The sequence below is a fragment of the Pelodiscus sinensis genome, chromosome 6, assembly GCF_052426305.1.
Source record: "Pelodiscus sinensis isolate ZL-2025 chromosome 6, ASM5242630v1, whole genome shotgun sequence".
NCBI classification, from domain to species: Eukaryota; Metazoa; Chordata; order Testudines; family Trionychidae; genus Pelodiscus; species Pelodiscus sinensis.
This window is the reverse complement of record NC_143057.1, coordinates 87,232,086-87,247,961: the sequence shown is the minus strand read 5'-3', so window position 1 is coordinate 87,247,961 and position 15,876 is coordinate 87,232,086.

Below are 15,876 nucleotides of genomic sequence, written 5' to 3'. Positions count from 1 at the left end.
TCACTACCTGACCCAATTCACCCGTTTGGTCATAGAAGATAACTTGAAATGTTTGTTTAGATAGGCTGTCAATGCATAAAATAGCTCCAGTAGAAGCTACTATGGGAAAACCAATAAAAGAAAACAACAAGGAATTTGTGATCAAATTTAGCAGTTAATTTTCAGTGGCATTTCTATTTTTCTGGTTTATTTTGCTTTTAAACTTTTTTATTTATTTCTTCTTTTACTTTTATTGTTATTGAATATTGGAACAGCTCTAAACGTGTAATTCAATTAGATGCCATTTTGTATGTTTAATTGTAAGAGATTGGCTTAGCAGAAACCTTCAAGTAAGTCAATTCTTCTCCCATTGGGACATTGCAAAAACTGAATATTTGACTACAGTCTCTAATACCCATCCCAAAGCCGTATCCTCAGTATGGACAGTATGCACCAGAGAGGGTAGGGAGATACATAACAATAAAAAGCATTAACAAGTAGTGGCCACAAGGAGGGAGTCAGCAGTAAGGTGTAAGGAACAAATGCTACCTGATATTTGATACTGTGGGGTTGGGCATATCAGAAATATCTAAATACATGGATAATAACATGATACCAAATCATAGTATGAAAAAACATGTACAATAGGATATGCCTCTAGAGTGTTGCACAGAAAACTTTTGACTCTAGTTTGACTCCTGCTTTTTACTTTGTGTGATTGAGAATTATTTAGACAGGCCTAGCCTTCCCTGCCTGGTATGTAGAAGTTTGGAAATATGACCAGCAGGGGAAAGAGCAGGAGAGCCAATACACTTGGGGCTTGTGAAATTGAAGAGTCCAAATGACATGTATAAAAGGACGTGTAATAAAGAACGGGCCCACTGGTTGGAAAAGCCTAAAATTATTCTTAGAGCAGACTGTACAGCCCTGCTTACTTACACCCTAGATAGTTCCAGATCCAAATCAAGGTTTCTCCAGAAAGCCAAAAAGTGTGATGTTTACTTGTTTACACCCTGCAAAGGGAAATGGGGGTACCTTTCCTAGTTCTGAGAGCTGCTCCCTCTGCTGCTGAGGGGGGGCTACCTGCTGTGCCCACCATTCATAACAGTAAAAGAGAAAGCTAAGTAGGTACCATGTCTCCTGCTCAGTCATCACTCTCATGTAAAGAAAATAAACAAACAACTACATGCATGAACCATCAGAAATAGAGCGTGCAAATAACTAACTGAGGGAAAGTCACATATTTTGTGGATAAAACATCTTTGGTTACAAACGAACTGACACCTTCCTTCTAGTTTCCTATATAAACAAAGCTGCTCTTTTTATACAACCCTTTTCCTTCCCCCTCATTGTATCTTTCCCCTTCCTCCTACACCTGTTCCTTCTTCCTCATGCTTCAACTGTCTTTCTTCCCTGCTCGTGTATATACCTCTTTCCTTTTCCCTCCATTTCTCTCCCTCTCTTGCTTGCAATCTGTTGTTTTGCCTTCCATAGGGAGGGGAGTATCACCAGCTGTGGGCAACTAACCCCAGCCGACCATATCAGAGCACTTGTCCCCCATTCCTACACTGGAGCCTGGAGTCCCAGTGGAATGCTGGGCAGGAAGTATTTGGCCTTCCTAGCTCTCAAGCAGCTCCCATCTCCCCCCTTCCCACACAGCCCCTCAGCTCTCCAAGTACAGGAGAGGCAGTCCCAGTGCCTCCGGCGCTCCTCCCTGCTCGAATAATGGGTGGCATGGCCCCAGCAGCACTCTCCTGTCACCCCAAGTCCCAGATGCCCTAATCCCAGCCCGCTTCGCTGAAGAGGAGCGGCCTGCCTGGGCTGGGGCTAAGGAGGAAGGACAAGCAGGAAGGGATTGAGGATGAGCATGGGGCTATGCCGGGCTATTTGGGCAGCCTTCCCCTGCTTATGCTATATACTACCCATGTTACCTATCCTCCTCTTTAATCTTCCTTTCTCCTCCTTCCACTCCTCCTGACTTATTTCCTTCAAAGACCCTTCTGAATGCACATTAACATGTGTCAGGAATATTAACCAGAAAGAAAGGGAAGAAGAGAGGGGAAAGAAAGCAGCTCAATGTTACTGTCAGGTTTTATCTAATTCCTGTAGACAACCCTGAATTCCAGGGTGTTTGTTACAGCCGTGAAACTGCAATAAGCTAAGGGCCATGCTATATTCTTTTGCCTTTCATCTGCTGGTGAAGTATACATGGACAGAATGTTGAACCGTCAACCACTTTGACAAATCCTAAATTCCCAACAGTTTCCTTGGAAAGACAATTTGAGGGGCCAGGATAGACTTTAAGAAGAAAGCCACACCTCTGTCCAAGAAAATAAATTTCTCAGCTCAATTAACCTACATTAAATCAAAATCAATGGGCTTACCTGTTTACATTAGCTTTTAATAAATTACCATCACAATGAGGCATGGTTTGTATATACTTTTACTGAGTTACCTACTTGGGTGATTTATATTTGTTAATTTTAAATTGATTGTCACGTGTCCAGATGTCATGGCAATTGGCACCCTATACCCAGCTAATAAACAAATTAAAACAAATTGTTAATTTCTTATGGTTGGACCCTGTGAACTACGGTATCTATAACAAATAACATATCCACCCACGAGGCGATAAAATCCTATCCACTGATGACGTCTTTTCTATAATCCGTTACAGGAGTTGGAAGATGGATTGTAACAGAAATGTCATTCAAGCCATTCCTTGAAGAACCTGAAGACCTAAGTATGATTAAACCCTATGTTTGTACTGCACACCAATGTACACTACAAAAACCATCATGGGAAGGGTCTCCATCAAACTGCTCAAATCAAAGGGCTAGTACTCCTGTTGGAGGTGCACTGTAGAAAAGGGAAACAAGAGCAACAAGGTAGAGATGTCTTGTCAAGAGGAAAATCAGCTTATCTCCTCCACTGTATAGTTCTTCTGTAGGATTTCAATGCAGGCCCTCAGCTCTGTGCAGTATGAGCAGTATGAAAAAGGGGAGGAGGAGGAATCAGAAACAGCCACGCTGCACAATATTTACATCCTTAATTAAAATTAGTCCTGCTAACTACAGTAGATCCTTCGAACCATCTTAATTTTAAATTGTGATGAGGTATCTGAGGCAACCCTTCTTTAAGCATGTGTGTGCACAGGTGTCTGCTTGTGCATGGTTGTTTCACTGCATGATGATTGAAATATTAATTTTGGCCACAGTCCAACTAATTGCTCTGCCTGGACAGATCCTTTAAGCTAGATATTGTCTTGCTGAAGTCAGGGTGGAGGGGGTGGAGAGAGAGATGCCAAAAAGTTCAGAGATCTGCCTGTGTGGAACACTTTAGAGGCTGAAGTGATGGAAGTGATCACCTTTATCCAGGCAATGGTAGTAGACTCACTGATTTGTTAATACATTCATCATCATTTCCTTCACTAATAAGTGATTTAAAACTTTTTACCAGTTTCTACCATACATGTTTTTTCAACCCTACACCTAGATTTTTTTCCCATTTATTTAGATTTTTTTAAATGTTATACACTGATAGTCCTGTTTGCAGCTCCTGTTATGATACATTCAGAGAGTATTCTGTGTTCCCACTTTCCTGCTTACTCTGTGTACTTTGCTTTGGAATGACATTGCAAGATGACTAGGACCAGTCTCTTTATCATCTTCTTTAAAGCTCTCCATGAGATTTACCCAAGTTACTGCTCCATCCTGTGTGATCATTAGCATTTATAGAGGCTCCAGCTGAATTTTAGGCCTTCTTTTGTGGCACAATAGACAGACATAATGAGACAGTCCCTGTCCTGGAAAGTTCACAATCTAATAAGCAGAGAGTGCAAGGAAGAATTATAACCCTATTTTGCAAATGGCAAACTGAGGTACAGAAATATTACATGACTTGCCCAGTTCCACAAGAAGTCTGTGGCAGACCTGGTATTGACCCTTGATTTCTTGAGTCCTCAGACAGAGCACCAGGCTATCCTTCTGTTCACAAACACCTCTGGTAGCTATTTCTGCTGGAACAATGGCACTTGCATCCTCAAAGACAAAATGTATATGCAGAAGATAGGCTATTTTAGCAACTGCTCTACAACTGTGGCTTCCATGAACCTCAGGGCTTTCAGAGCAAACTGTAAGATCTATTTATTTTACAGAGCCTTATGTAAAAAATAACAAAAACAAAGTCCCTATAGGATGGAAGAAGGAAACAAACAAAGATAGAGATTTTCTTGTATTCAGACGTAAATTTGTAAGGTATTCAGATACAATAAGAATGGACATGATCTAAGAAGACAGATAGATATATGTTCTGCCATTATAATTTAATTTGTTTCAATACACTTTCTGTTGCCAGAGTATCTCTTATCTAGGAAATGTCATACTAAATTACTATTCAAGATTCCTTTTGCTTGTCTTACCATTCTTTCTCTTCTTGGTCATATCTGGGAGCATCCGTCAAAGTTCTCCTAAAACTGATTAACAGAGTATTCTTTGCATCTTGTATTTTTATTCTTTTACACTATGAACTTGTGGTGGCAATAGGCCTACACATGATAGGCAAAAGAGATTAGATTAAATATGACTATCAAGCACTTGTCTTTAGATTAGTCTGGAGCAGTATTAGGCTTAATATTTGTATCATGTAGAAAATATTTTGCATTCCATAATACAAGGGATGACAAATTAAATTAGAGGTAACACATTTAAAAAGGATCAAAGGAAGTATTCTTAGTTATATACAACATGTAGCTCCATTATAAAACTAAATGGACTTGTGCTAAAAGGAATGAAAGAGGTCAATGCTGGGCTTTAATCTTGACATTGTCCTTTTCAGATAGGAAAAGAAAGGGAACTGCAACATTTTACAGTAATTTATAAGATTTAGCAGTATATTGAAAGTTTATTATATTTTCACTGGGGTAAGACAAAATGATCCTCTGAAATTTGAGCTGGAATAGAAAAAATGATAAAAAAAATTGATTCTTCATAAATAGATGAATGTGTGTGTTCATATTTTGTGTGTTCATTACTTACAACATTTACACATTTATGAATAAGTATGGCAGATCTGTTCTTGCGCATTGATTAGCAGCATGTTCTTTCAGTAACTCTTTCTGTCTTACTTACCTGTACTGTACTTTTGGTCTGTCACTTAAATGATTACATAACTGTTAATAACGTCCCTTTTGGGGAGTGAACGTAGTGTTTGTGACAGATGCCAGACTGATAGTCCTGAAAGCTAAAGCCCTTTGTGTAAGCACAGAAAATGCACAGCTCAGAGAACAGCAATGAAATCATCCTTACAGTGCCCTAGGAAAATGCCTCAATTCTGTTCTATCTGACACCTCCAGTATTCTGTACCAGACTACTAGAGGGGCTGATTTTTCTGTCAATTGTGCAGAAGGCAGTGGATGCTACTTACATGCTACTGATGGGTTAATCAGGGCCTTGCCATCTCCTTCTATCCCCTGTATGGTAGTTACCTATGACTCCCAACAGAATGGGGCTCTCAACAACAGAAATAAAGTAGTGCCCAATCCTGTATGCCCAAATCTTTCTCTGAGAATAGTCCCAATGAGTTCAATGGGATTACTCATTTAACTATGGAATTGTCATATGGTTTGGGTAATAAGTGTCTCTTATCAGGCACTATGTTTTCTAATTTTACAATGCACCTAGACCCCATCAGTTTGGGGACTGAGAAATATGGGGAACAATATATGTGAAATACCAGCAAAACCACTTTAAAATCATATTTCATGGATTCTCAGTCAAATCAAAAAACACTTAACTCTTAACCAAGTTTGGTTAAAAAAAAAAAAAATTACTTCACTGGGCAAATTGAGAATTTTTGTCTGGTGTTTTGCTTAGCCATTTTCACTATGAAAAGCTGTGAACCATTTTGCTATGAATCAGATTTGGGAATATTTGCATCCGTTTTTGTCTGAGTAGTCGTGAAGTAAATATATATCATTTTGCCAAGCTTTGTAAGGGCTTTACTTTATTTCTATTCAAGTCAATGGTAAAGCTCCCATCAATCCCTAAGGGTATGTCTACACCGCAGTGTTATTTCAGAATAATGTCAGTTATTCCAAAATAATATAGCGTGCATCTACACAACAAGCCCATAATTGGAAATGACGGGCTTCTTACTCTGACTCCTGTAAATCTCATTGTATGAGGAGTAAGGGAAATCAGGGAAGAGTGCTCTATTTTGAAATAACTGCTGCGTAGACAGCGCCAAAAGTCAAAATAAGCTATTTTGACTTAAACTACACAATTAGTGTAGCTCAAGCTGTGTAGCTTATTTTGAGTTTAGCCCTGCTGTGTAGACGTGCCCTAAGAGACTAGTGTCCTTTTTGTAATTTATCTGCAGCTATTTTTACTGGTGACATATGGAAGAATGTGTAAAATGGTACATATAGATCCTTGATTTAGTATTGCTATCATTTCACTGAAGAGAGCCATTTTATTGTCTCACTATCAAACTTAGCTGTTTAAGTTCAACTGAAAAATCCAAGATGTAGTAGGAAGAGAGCCTGAGACATAAGCTCTTGTATTAGATCCTTGTAGGAAGCAGGACCTGGTTACGGGGTTGATATTGCAGAAATATACAGTCCTAAAAAGTACAGGAAGTCCCCGACTTATGCGTATCCGACTTATGTCGGATCCGCACTTACGAACGGGGCTTTTCTCGCCCCGGAGCTCACGGGCGGCGGGTCGCCACCTGTGTCCTCCGGGGTGAGAAAAGCTTCTCCCGGTCTCCCTGGTCTACTGGGGGGGTCCAGCAAAGCCGCTAGACCCCCCCAGCAGACCAGGGACACCCGAGCAAAGCCGCCCAGGCGGCGGGAGTTCCGCTGCCTGGGCGGCTTTGCTCGTTTGCCCCGAAGCAAAGCCGCCCAGGCGGCGGGACTCCCGCCGCCTGGGCGGCTTTGCTTCTGTCCTTCTGGTCTACTGGGGGGGTCCAGCAAAGCCACTGGACCCCCCCAGCAGACCAGGGACACCCGAGCAAAGCCGCCGCCTGGGTGGCTTTGCTCCTGGGCAAACGAGCAAAGCCGCCAAGGCGGCGGCTTTGCTCGGGTGTCCCTGGTCTTCTGGGGTGGTCCAGCGGCTTTGATGGACCCCCCCAGCAGACCAGAGGGACAGGAGCAAAGCCGCGGAGCACGCCCGCAGGGGGACAGCCCAAGCGCGCCCGGGCTGTCCCACTGCGGGCGTGCTCCAAGGCTTTGCTCCCCGTCTCCCTGCAGACCAGGGAGACGGAGAGAAAAGCCGTGGAGCGCGCCTGGGCTGTCCCGCTGCGGGCGTGCTCCAAGGCTTTGCTCCCCGTCTCCCTGCAGACCAGGGAAACGGGGAGCAAAGCCGCTGAACACGCCCACAGGGGGACAGCCAAAGCAACGAGGAGCCGCGCTACTGGAGCAACCAAGCAGCACCCCAGCTGCTCTGCCCCAGGCGTCCCCAAGTCAGCCGCTGCTGAAACTGACCAGCGGCTGACTACAGGAAGCCCGAGGCAGAGTTGCTCTGCCCCAGGCTTCCTGGAATCAGCCGCTGATCAGTTTCAGCAGCAGCTGACTTGGGGACGCCTGGGTTCCTTAAGTTGAATCTGTATGTAAGTCAGAACTGGCATCCAGATTCAGCCGCAGTTGAAACTGATCAGTTTCAGCAGCGGCTGACGCCAGTTCCGACTTACATACAGATTCAACTTAAGAACAAACCTACAGTCCCTATCTTGTACGTAACCCGGGGACTGCCTGTACTAGTTTCAGAGTCCTTAAACATATCCCTTTTTAAGTGGTATCAGAACATTATGATATTAAGGATGGTACAAAAAACATTTTCCAAGGATAACAGGAACACACTGAGCCCTCCAAAAAGATACGGTCAGGATGACAGTACGTAATAGAAAAGCTTTGATTGAACCAACGTGTACAAGGGGATGGGTAATAACTAGCCACGTTAGGTGGCAGTGACTAATTTTGTCAAAGGGGTAGCATTAACTTGTGTTATAAAGGATATAAAGATGTATCTCAGAAGGAGTATCTATGTCTGGCTTGGCAGGAAAGGAAAGTCCCACTGTTTAGTGAGTTGCTTCATTGTTATGGCCGTACATGTATTAGGGGTCTGGTAGAGTCTGTGAGATACTCATACCATGCTTAATCAACAATAAACCTGGCTAGGTGCCTTCATCCCTTAATGGCTTATGTGGTCATTGGGAGGTTCACTCGAGGTCTGCTGTGCCAGCTATCTGTGCAGGGCTGGAGTGACATACAAAGGGAACACACACACGCATCCAAACATATGTCAACGTCCAACCCCACCGGACTCTGGCACATTCATTACCACTGAACTTTATCTATAGCTGATCGTTTAGAACAGTGCAGTAAATTAGACTGTATATCTTTAGGATATTCTTCTCCTACTTGGCAACATCTGCAATTGCAAAAATGTGAATTAGTTCCTATGCACTGGCCAGATATGCACTAAGAATCCTTATTTACTTAAATCCTTATTATTTAAACAGTACTTAAAAAGAACAAAATTACTATTATTACTCTGTGTATTTTGATGGTGCCTTCTGCAAGAAACCTCAATGAGAATTGGAGCTCATTGTGCTGTATAAATACATAGTAAGATACAGTTGCTATGCCTAACAGCTTACAGCAAGGGTGGGCAATAAGGACCTACAAGCCAGACACAGTTTGCAAGCTTAGCCTCTGATGGGCCGCCAGATGCTTTATTTACCTGCACATCAGCAGGTATGGCCGCTCATGGCTCCTGTTGGCTGCCGTTTGCTGTTCTCGGCCTCTGAGAGCTGCAGAAAGCAGTGTCCAGGTCTGCAATGCTTCCCACAGTTTCCCGCTGGGAACAGTGAACCACAACCAGTGGGAGCTGCAAGCAGCCTTACCTGCTGATGCATAAATAAATAAAACTGGTGGTGAACTGCACCCAGCCTAGGGGCTGCTTATTGCCCACCCTGGCTTACAGTGTAATTTAAATAAATAAAATCAGCTGTCTCTGACTGATGCATAACATAAGCATCTCTGGTTGATGGATTTCCTGTAAACATTACAGCAAAGGTGGATGTTTTTGCACTAAACACTGCAATATTGTTATGAGATGCCCTGATGGACTATTATTACAGAATATTGTAGAGCATTTTTATAAAGGGAATTCAACACTTGAATTTCAAGAAATAGGTGAATTTCCCCTGAATTGGCATGTTGTTTTTTTCAAATAGTTTGTTTTCTTTTTTCCTAAAAGGCCTCATCAGTCATATTACCTTATGGTGTGATCCCATTAGCTATCATAAGCTAAGGAGGGTAGAACTTGGTCAAGACTTGGAGGAGAGCGGCAAAGAAACAAACAGGCTGAAATTTTGAAATCACTGCAGTTTAAATGGCAGATGCCTAACTCCCCTAAACCACTTTGAAAATTGCAACTTTTCATTCTCCATTAAATGGTGTTGATGATATAACACGCTTCTGGGTAAGAACTGAATCAACATCCCAATCTTGTGTTAGGGAATGTAGTGCTAGTGTAGGTCCTATCATTAGGTAAAAATATAAAGTCAAGATTCTGACCAGTTGTGAATTTATAGAACTTCTTTGCATGTGCATCAATGCTGGCTCCAGTGTCCTGGAAAATTTCTAATATGGATAATTGCATTTTGCCCACTTTAATTTCTTGTCTTGTCCTAAACTACAGTGTAGTTTTGCTGTATGCTACATTTTTCTGAGACAGATGATGAACCACAATGCAGTTGTTTCCTTTCTGTTGTAGATGAAGTGATCCTGGTGGTATATCTGTAAAGCAAAGTGCTTTGAGTTCCTTTTAGGAGGATGCAACAGAAAATGTAAGATGATTTTATTTATGTATGTATTTATTTATTTATTTCTTGGGGTTTTTTTCAATATCACCATATTATTGGAAATCAGTATCTACATACTTTGGTAACTTCGGTTTATACCTTGCTGTTTATGAAGTGTAAATAGGAGAAGGATCCTTTGGACCACAAAAAATGTAACCTTTAACCTACCAGAGAATAGTGCATATTTGTTATTTTTTTCTCCTCCTCATAGTGCTCATTGAATTGTCAGATTAAAGTGCCCAGTTCCTGCTGAGAACTAACAGATGATGGAGGGGATGTCTTTTCAGAGAACTTTCTCTTAGGAAAGAAAGGTATTTAAATATTGCATAATAAAATTTGAAATATTTCATCATTTCTCTCCCAGAAAATGATAGCAATACTAGAGCAGGTGATAGAAATAACCTTTTATTAAAAGTGATTTTTTATAATAGTCCTGGATGGCTCCGGAAATCAGTAATGGAACATAGAACTTTTCCCTTCTAGCTCATAAGTTCATGTTTGTCAATGGCTGATAAAGGCCAAAATGATCATTTTCAAATGACCACTTGGTGGCCCATTTGAAATGAGTTGATGGTCCTGGTACAGTCATCAAAGACAGGCATTTCGCTTGCTATTTGTTCTGTGTAAGTTGGCACTAATTGTTACCCAGACTCATTAAAGACATATTTTATTTAATGTTTATATAGTCTTTTCTGTGGTACTGTTACTTAAGTATCTGAGCACCTCACAAATTTTAGTGATTTTGAGTAGGGCTCTTCCAAATTCATGGTCATGAAAAATGCTTCACAGGTCATGAACCTGCACTCCCACCCATGAAATCTGGTCTTTTGTGTGGGTTTTCCTTTATACTATACAGATTTCATCGGGAGACTAGTGTTTCTCCAGGCAGATTGCACCAGGTGTTTAGGAATGTTGCAGAATTGCCACCCTGACTTCTGTGTTGCCTTCAGAGTTGGGGGGCCAGAGAGCAGTGGCTGTTGGCTGGGTGCCAGGCTCTCAAGGCAGAGCCCAGCCAGCAGCAGCACAGAAGTAAGCATGGCAAATACCATGCCATGCCACCCTTACTTCTTTGCTGCTGCCTTCAGAGTTGGGCAGCCAGAGAGTGGCAGTTGCTGAATGAGGGCCCAATTCTGCAGGCAACAGTGCAGAAGTAAAGGTGGCAATGCCACACCAGGCCATCCTTACCTTTTGTGCTGCTGTTGGCAGCATCTCTGCCTTCAGAGCTGGGCTCCTAGCCACAAGCTACTGCTCTCCAGCTGCCCAGCTCTGAAGGCAGTGTCAATTCCAGGACCAGCATAGATGTAAAGGTAACAGTAACACAATCCCCTCCCCCTACAATAACCTTGTGACATTCCCCCCTGCACGTACACACACATCCTTTTGGGGTCAGGAACCCTACAATTACAATAGTGTGAAATTTCAAATGTAAATATCTGAAATTATGAGAATTACTATTTTAAAAATCCTAAAACAGTAAAATTGAGGAAAGTGGACAATGAATTTGGTAAATCCCTAATTATGAGATAGGGAAGTGTTTAATCCCCATCATCTAGATTCTAGATGAAGAAATGGAGGCACAGAGAAAGTTGGCCAAGGTCTGCAGAAGTTGCCTAGAAAATCTGCAGTGGAGCTGGGAGTATATTAGAAATTTTCATAGTCCCATCCTTAACACAAACATCCTTCCAAATCTTCTCAGCATTAGGAAAACTACTACTTTAAGAGGGTCTGCAAAATGCAGGGAAAATGTCAAAGTCGATGCTTGATCTACTGCCACCCAAACTATAAGAGTTACATACAGGATATCAGTCTCAAGGCCGTGCTATCAGTACTATCTTTCAGGGTACGTCTAGACTGCAGGAGTTTTCCGGGATATCTTTGGTATCCCAGAATAACTCTTCTGCATCCAGGGAACATGTTTGCTCTTCTGCTTTTTTCCCGGAAGAGCGAATGCGCTGTTTCAGGGAGCCCTGTATACCTCATTCTACAAGGAATAAGGATTCCTCTGAAAGAGGAGCCTTTTCCACCATTTGGCCCCATCTAGACGGGGCCAAATGTTAGAAAAGCAATCAGAAAAAGCTACACAAATTGCAGAGTGCAATTTGCGTAACTTTTTCTGAAAAAAGGCTATTGTGTAGACCTAGTCTCAGAGACAACATTCATTCCATAAATTCGGACTAAGATACAAAACAAACTTGGCCACTTCAGGCAACCATAGAATCATATCTTATAGTTTTGTGAACAAGTGGGTTTGTGTCTGTCTGTCTGTCTTCTTTTAAAACTATTGTTAAACAAAGGTCAGCTAGTTAGCAATGTGGCTTTCATTCAGTTTGGAATCATAAGCAATTTATCTCCTTAATCTTATGCTTAGTGTCACAGCTTTTGCACTAGTGTTTGATGGCATTGATTAGTTTGTGCTATGCTAATTTTTAGCACAAGGAGAGAATTGATTTACTTCAAGCTTGGTATATCTTAGCACTGAAGTGGAAATAATTCCATTGAAAATGTGGAAAATGAGCAGTCACCTCAACAATTGAACAAATGACTTGACATTTGTGGGGCTAAAATGTTCGATAGGTAAGAGGATTTTTGTATTAAAAATAAATCATCAACAAACCTATTACTTAGCTAGATGAATAAAGGGGTTTATACACAAAGAGCAAGAGTAATACTGGCTATTTATCCATATTTAAGAAATTCAGTGGCTAATATTACTTTGATTCATATGATAAAACCCAGAGTGGTCAGATAATGATCAGTGTGATTGAATAATTTCTAGGGCAGTTGTTCTACCCAGAGGGTAATGAATTCTGTGACTCTGTGTCCTGCCATGGACCCCAACACAGGGGGGAAACCCTAATGTGGTGCATCTTATTCGTATTATATTGTAGCACTCAAGTGTGTGACATGCTTCATATTATAAAACAAGGTCTCTGCATCAAAGAGCTTCCATGAGGCACCAAGATGGTATTGAGAATAATGGTAGGATTGGAGGAAGAAGGACAGAGGTTGCACCAATAAGGTTCATAGTTATTCAGCAAATAGTAAAGTGTGGTGGAACATAATATAATTCTGAAATATAAATCAATTCATATAAAAAGCTACACAGGGTTGCACAAGCAACGGGGGTTCTGGCATTTCCTAACTTTTGAGTGCCAGGCTTTGCAATCTTAGTATTTATTTAACCTAGTATTTTTTTAAAAGCAATTTCTCCCTATTCTCCACTGCAGCCTCTTCCTGTCACCTTTCTGCTTCAGTTCTCCTTGTACCCTGACCTTGGCTCTGGATCCTGTCCAAAACTTCTGCTTATGTCCCCAGCACCTACCTTCGTATCCCTCTTCATTCAAGTCAGACTTCTTTCTCTTCTACATGCTGCATGGGCACCAGCAGGGAAGTGCTGGGAGTACAGAGAGACAGTCTCTCTACTCTCAGTCCTAGTACCTGTACCACAGCAGCTCCCAGAAGCCGAGAGAGCCAACTGTCAGGAAAGTCCTGTGTGTCCTTGAGCCGCAGCATGCAGCTCATGTGCCGGGGCAGGGTGGGCAGAAGTAACTCGTGCCTGGTTACAGATAATAGCTATGTGGAGATGAAGATCTGAAGAGATAGATTCCTCAATAATTTAGCTCTTAAACTTGCAAACTTCTACTGTATATCTTCAAACTGAAGACTTTCCAAGGTTTATAACTTGGCCAAATTATCTCAGGGATGGAAAAAGGCAACCCACTACTTCCAAAAGTCCCTACTCCTTACCATAGAGTTTAAGACCACACTTTAAGATCATCATGGTCCTCTACTCTGATCTCCTTCATATCACAACCCACAACCTCACCCATCCACTCTTATAATAGGCCTATAACCTCTGCCTGAGTTACTGAAGTCCTCACCCCCCAACTGAGACTCCTGCACTCCCCCCCCCCCACATACACCTCCAGTCCCTCTACCTCAAACCTTCCACATCCCCAAGTCCCTGCCCTGACTCCTGAATCCCCATACTCCCAGCTCCCTGAAGAACTTAAGCAACGCTGGGTAAAAATCATCCAGTGTATATTTAAAAAATCAATCTGAGGAAGGTACCTGCTATAGAACATTTCAGCCAGTTTTGCAAAGTTATAAACAATTGAAAAAAAGGGTCTTATAGTGGAAAGTGTTGGGCATCCTTGATTACAGGTGGAAAAACTTGTGAGCATAAAATGGGAGATAAGGAGATGTCTTCTACGTCTCTTTCAGCCTTCTTGAGTAGGAAGTGGACTGTATAAAGAAGTTACTTACAATGCACACTGTATTTAAGTGAAAAAAACGAGTCAGCATTTGTGAACAGATAGCAATAAGTGGTACCTGAAATACCATTTTTTTCTTTATATTTACAGTAGAAAATAACGCGCATTAGTGGGGCAGTGCTGATTTTTAAAAAAATCATAACTGCTGTATTTAGTTTTAAAAAATGCTATATTGTGTCTGAAATATCAAATTGATTTATTGCTCCAACCAGTTTTCTACAGATGCATATTTAAAAAACCCTCACACCAGAGATATTGGGATAAGCAATCTATAATAGTACTTTTTGATATTATTCTGTCAGTTAACTATACATGCATTAATTTTCGTATAATGCTAATAGAAAATGTCATGAATAAACTTCATATTGAAAACACCTTGTTTCTCAAATCAAGGAAGTGACCAAAATCAATTTCTGACTGTATTGTTTAAATGTTAGGCTTGACATATTTGATATGACTATGACTGTAAAGATAGCTTGCCAATCCTGTCTTTCTTTACACACAATAGAAAATTGCATTGCAGACAATGTCTTTCAACCTCTTTATGCAAAAGAAAAAAAGTTTTTTAACAGATGAAATCTCCTTGTGAGCTTAGATTTTGTAATAGAAACTTCAACTGCAAGTTAGCTTCAATTTAAAATATACATACATTTGTGATTTAAGTTACAAAATGTTTAATTGTAAGTAATATAATGTTTGATAAATATACATACCCTGAGAAATATCTTTAAAGGAGTTAAGTTGTATTCAGCCATTTGTTGTTCTGTTATTCAGTCCTTAGGAAGAATGAGTCCAATTTGAATTTTGGCACGCTTTTCTTCAGAAACTAACATCAAACAACTCATTCTTATATTGTAGTTGAGAGCCTTAACCACACAAGTACCACACCTCTCAGATTCACAATAGCTGTTTTATATCTACAAATCTAGTCAAGTTGCAGCTACTACCATAGCATTAAGTTTCCTTCTTGATGTATATTTTTATGTAATCTGGATAGTCCAACATATATGTAATGTATCCCTTTATTTTACCTAGTGTTATAGCTGCACTGAACACAGTGCGGGTAGGCACCAGCAGTCCTGCATAATGGTTAGAACCAGGCTGAGGGGTCTAGGAACCAACGTGGAAGGCTCAGGGTCAGAGCAGAAATCAGGAACCAGAAACTAGAGCCAAGGGTCAGCATTACAGTCAGGAGCTGGGAACTTGACCTGGGGTCAGAGCTAGAGCTGGCATCATAGCTAGAGCCAAGAAGGGAATGCAGGGGCAGAACTGGAGCAGGGCAAGAACAAGGCCAGAGCATGTATAAAGAAACAGCCACAGAAAGAAACACTGAGCAGGTAGTCACCACCTACTGTGCTTAGAAGCTTCCTTCAACCAGTCAGGTGGGCTGGACTATCAGGTGATCCTACTGCAACCCAGCTGAGCTCATCAATCAGCTGGAGACTGGGCTCACTTGTCCTCAGGCTCAGCAGATGGCCACTTATGCCACCTCTGTTGTGTTCAACCCTTGTTCTGTGCTAGGGTGTACTAAGTCCCTATGGAGCATGGGTTCCTAGACTCTTGCCAGTACAGAGCAGAAATAAACCAATTCAGGACAGATTTTCCCCCAAGTGAGCACATGACTGAAGGTTATCATTTGAACCCAAGTGCTCAGCTTTTGGCAGTACCACTGCATCAATAAAGGTTAAAGGACCTGTTTTGATTTCATATTTGTTTTAATATTTGGGATAATTTATTCTCACATACTCAGTGCTAA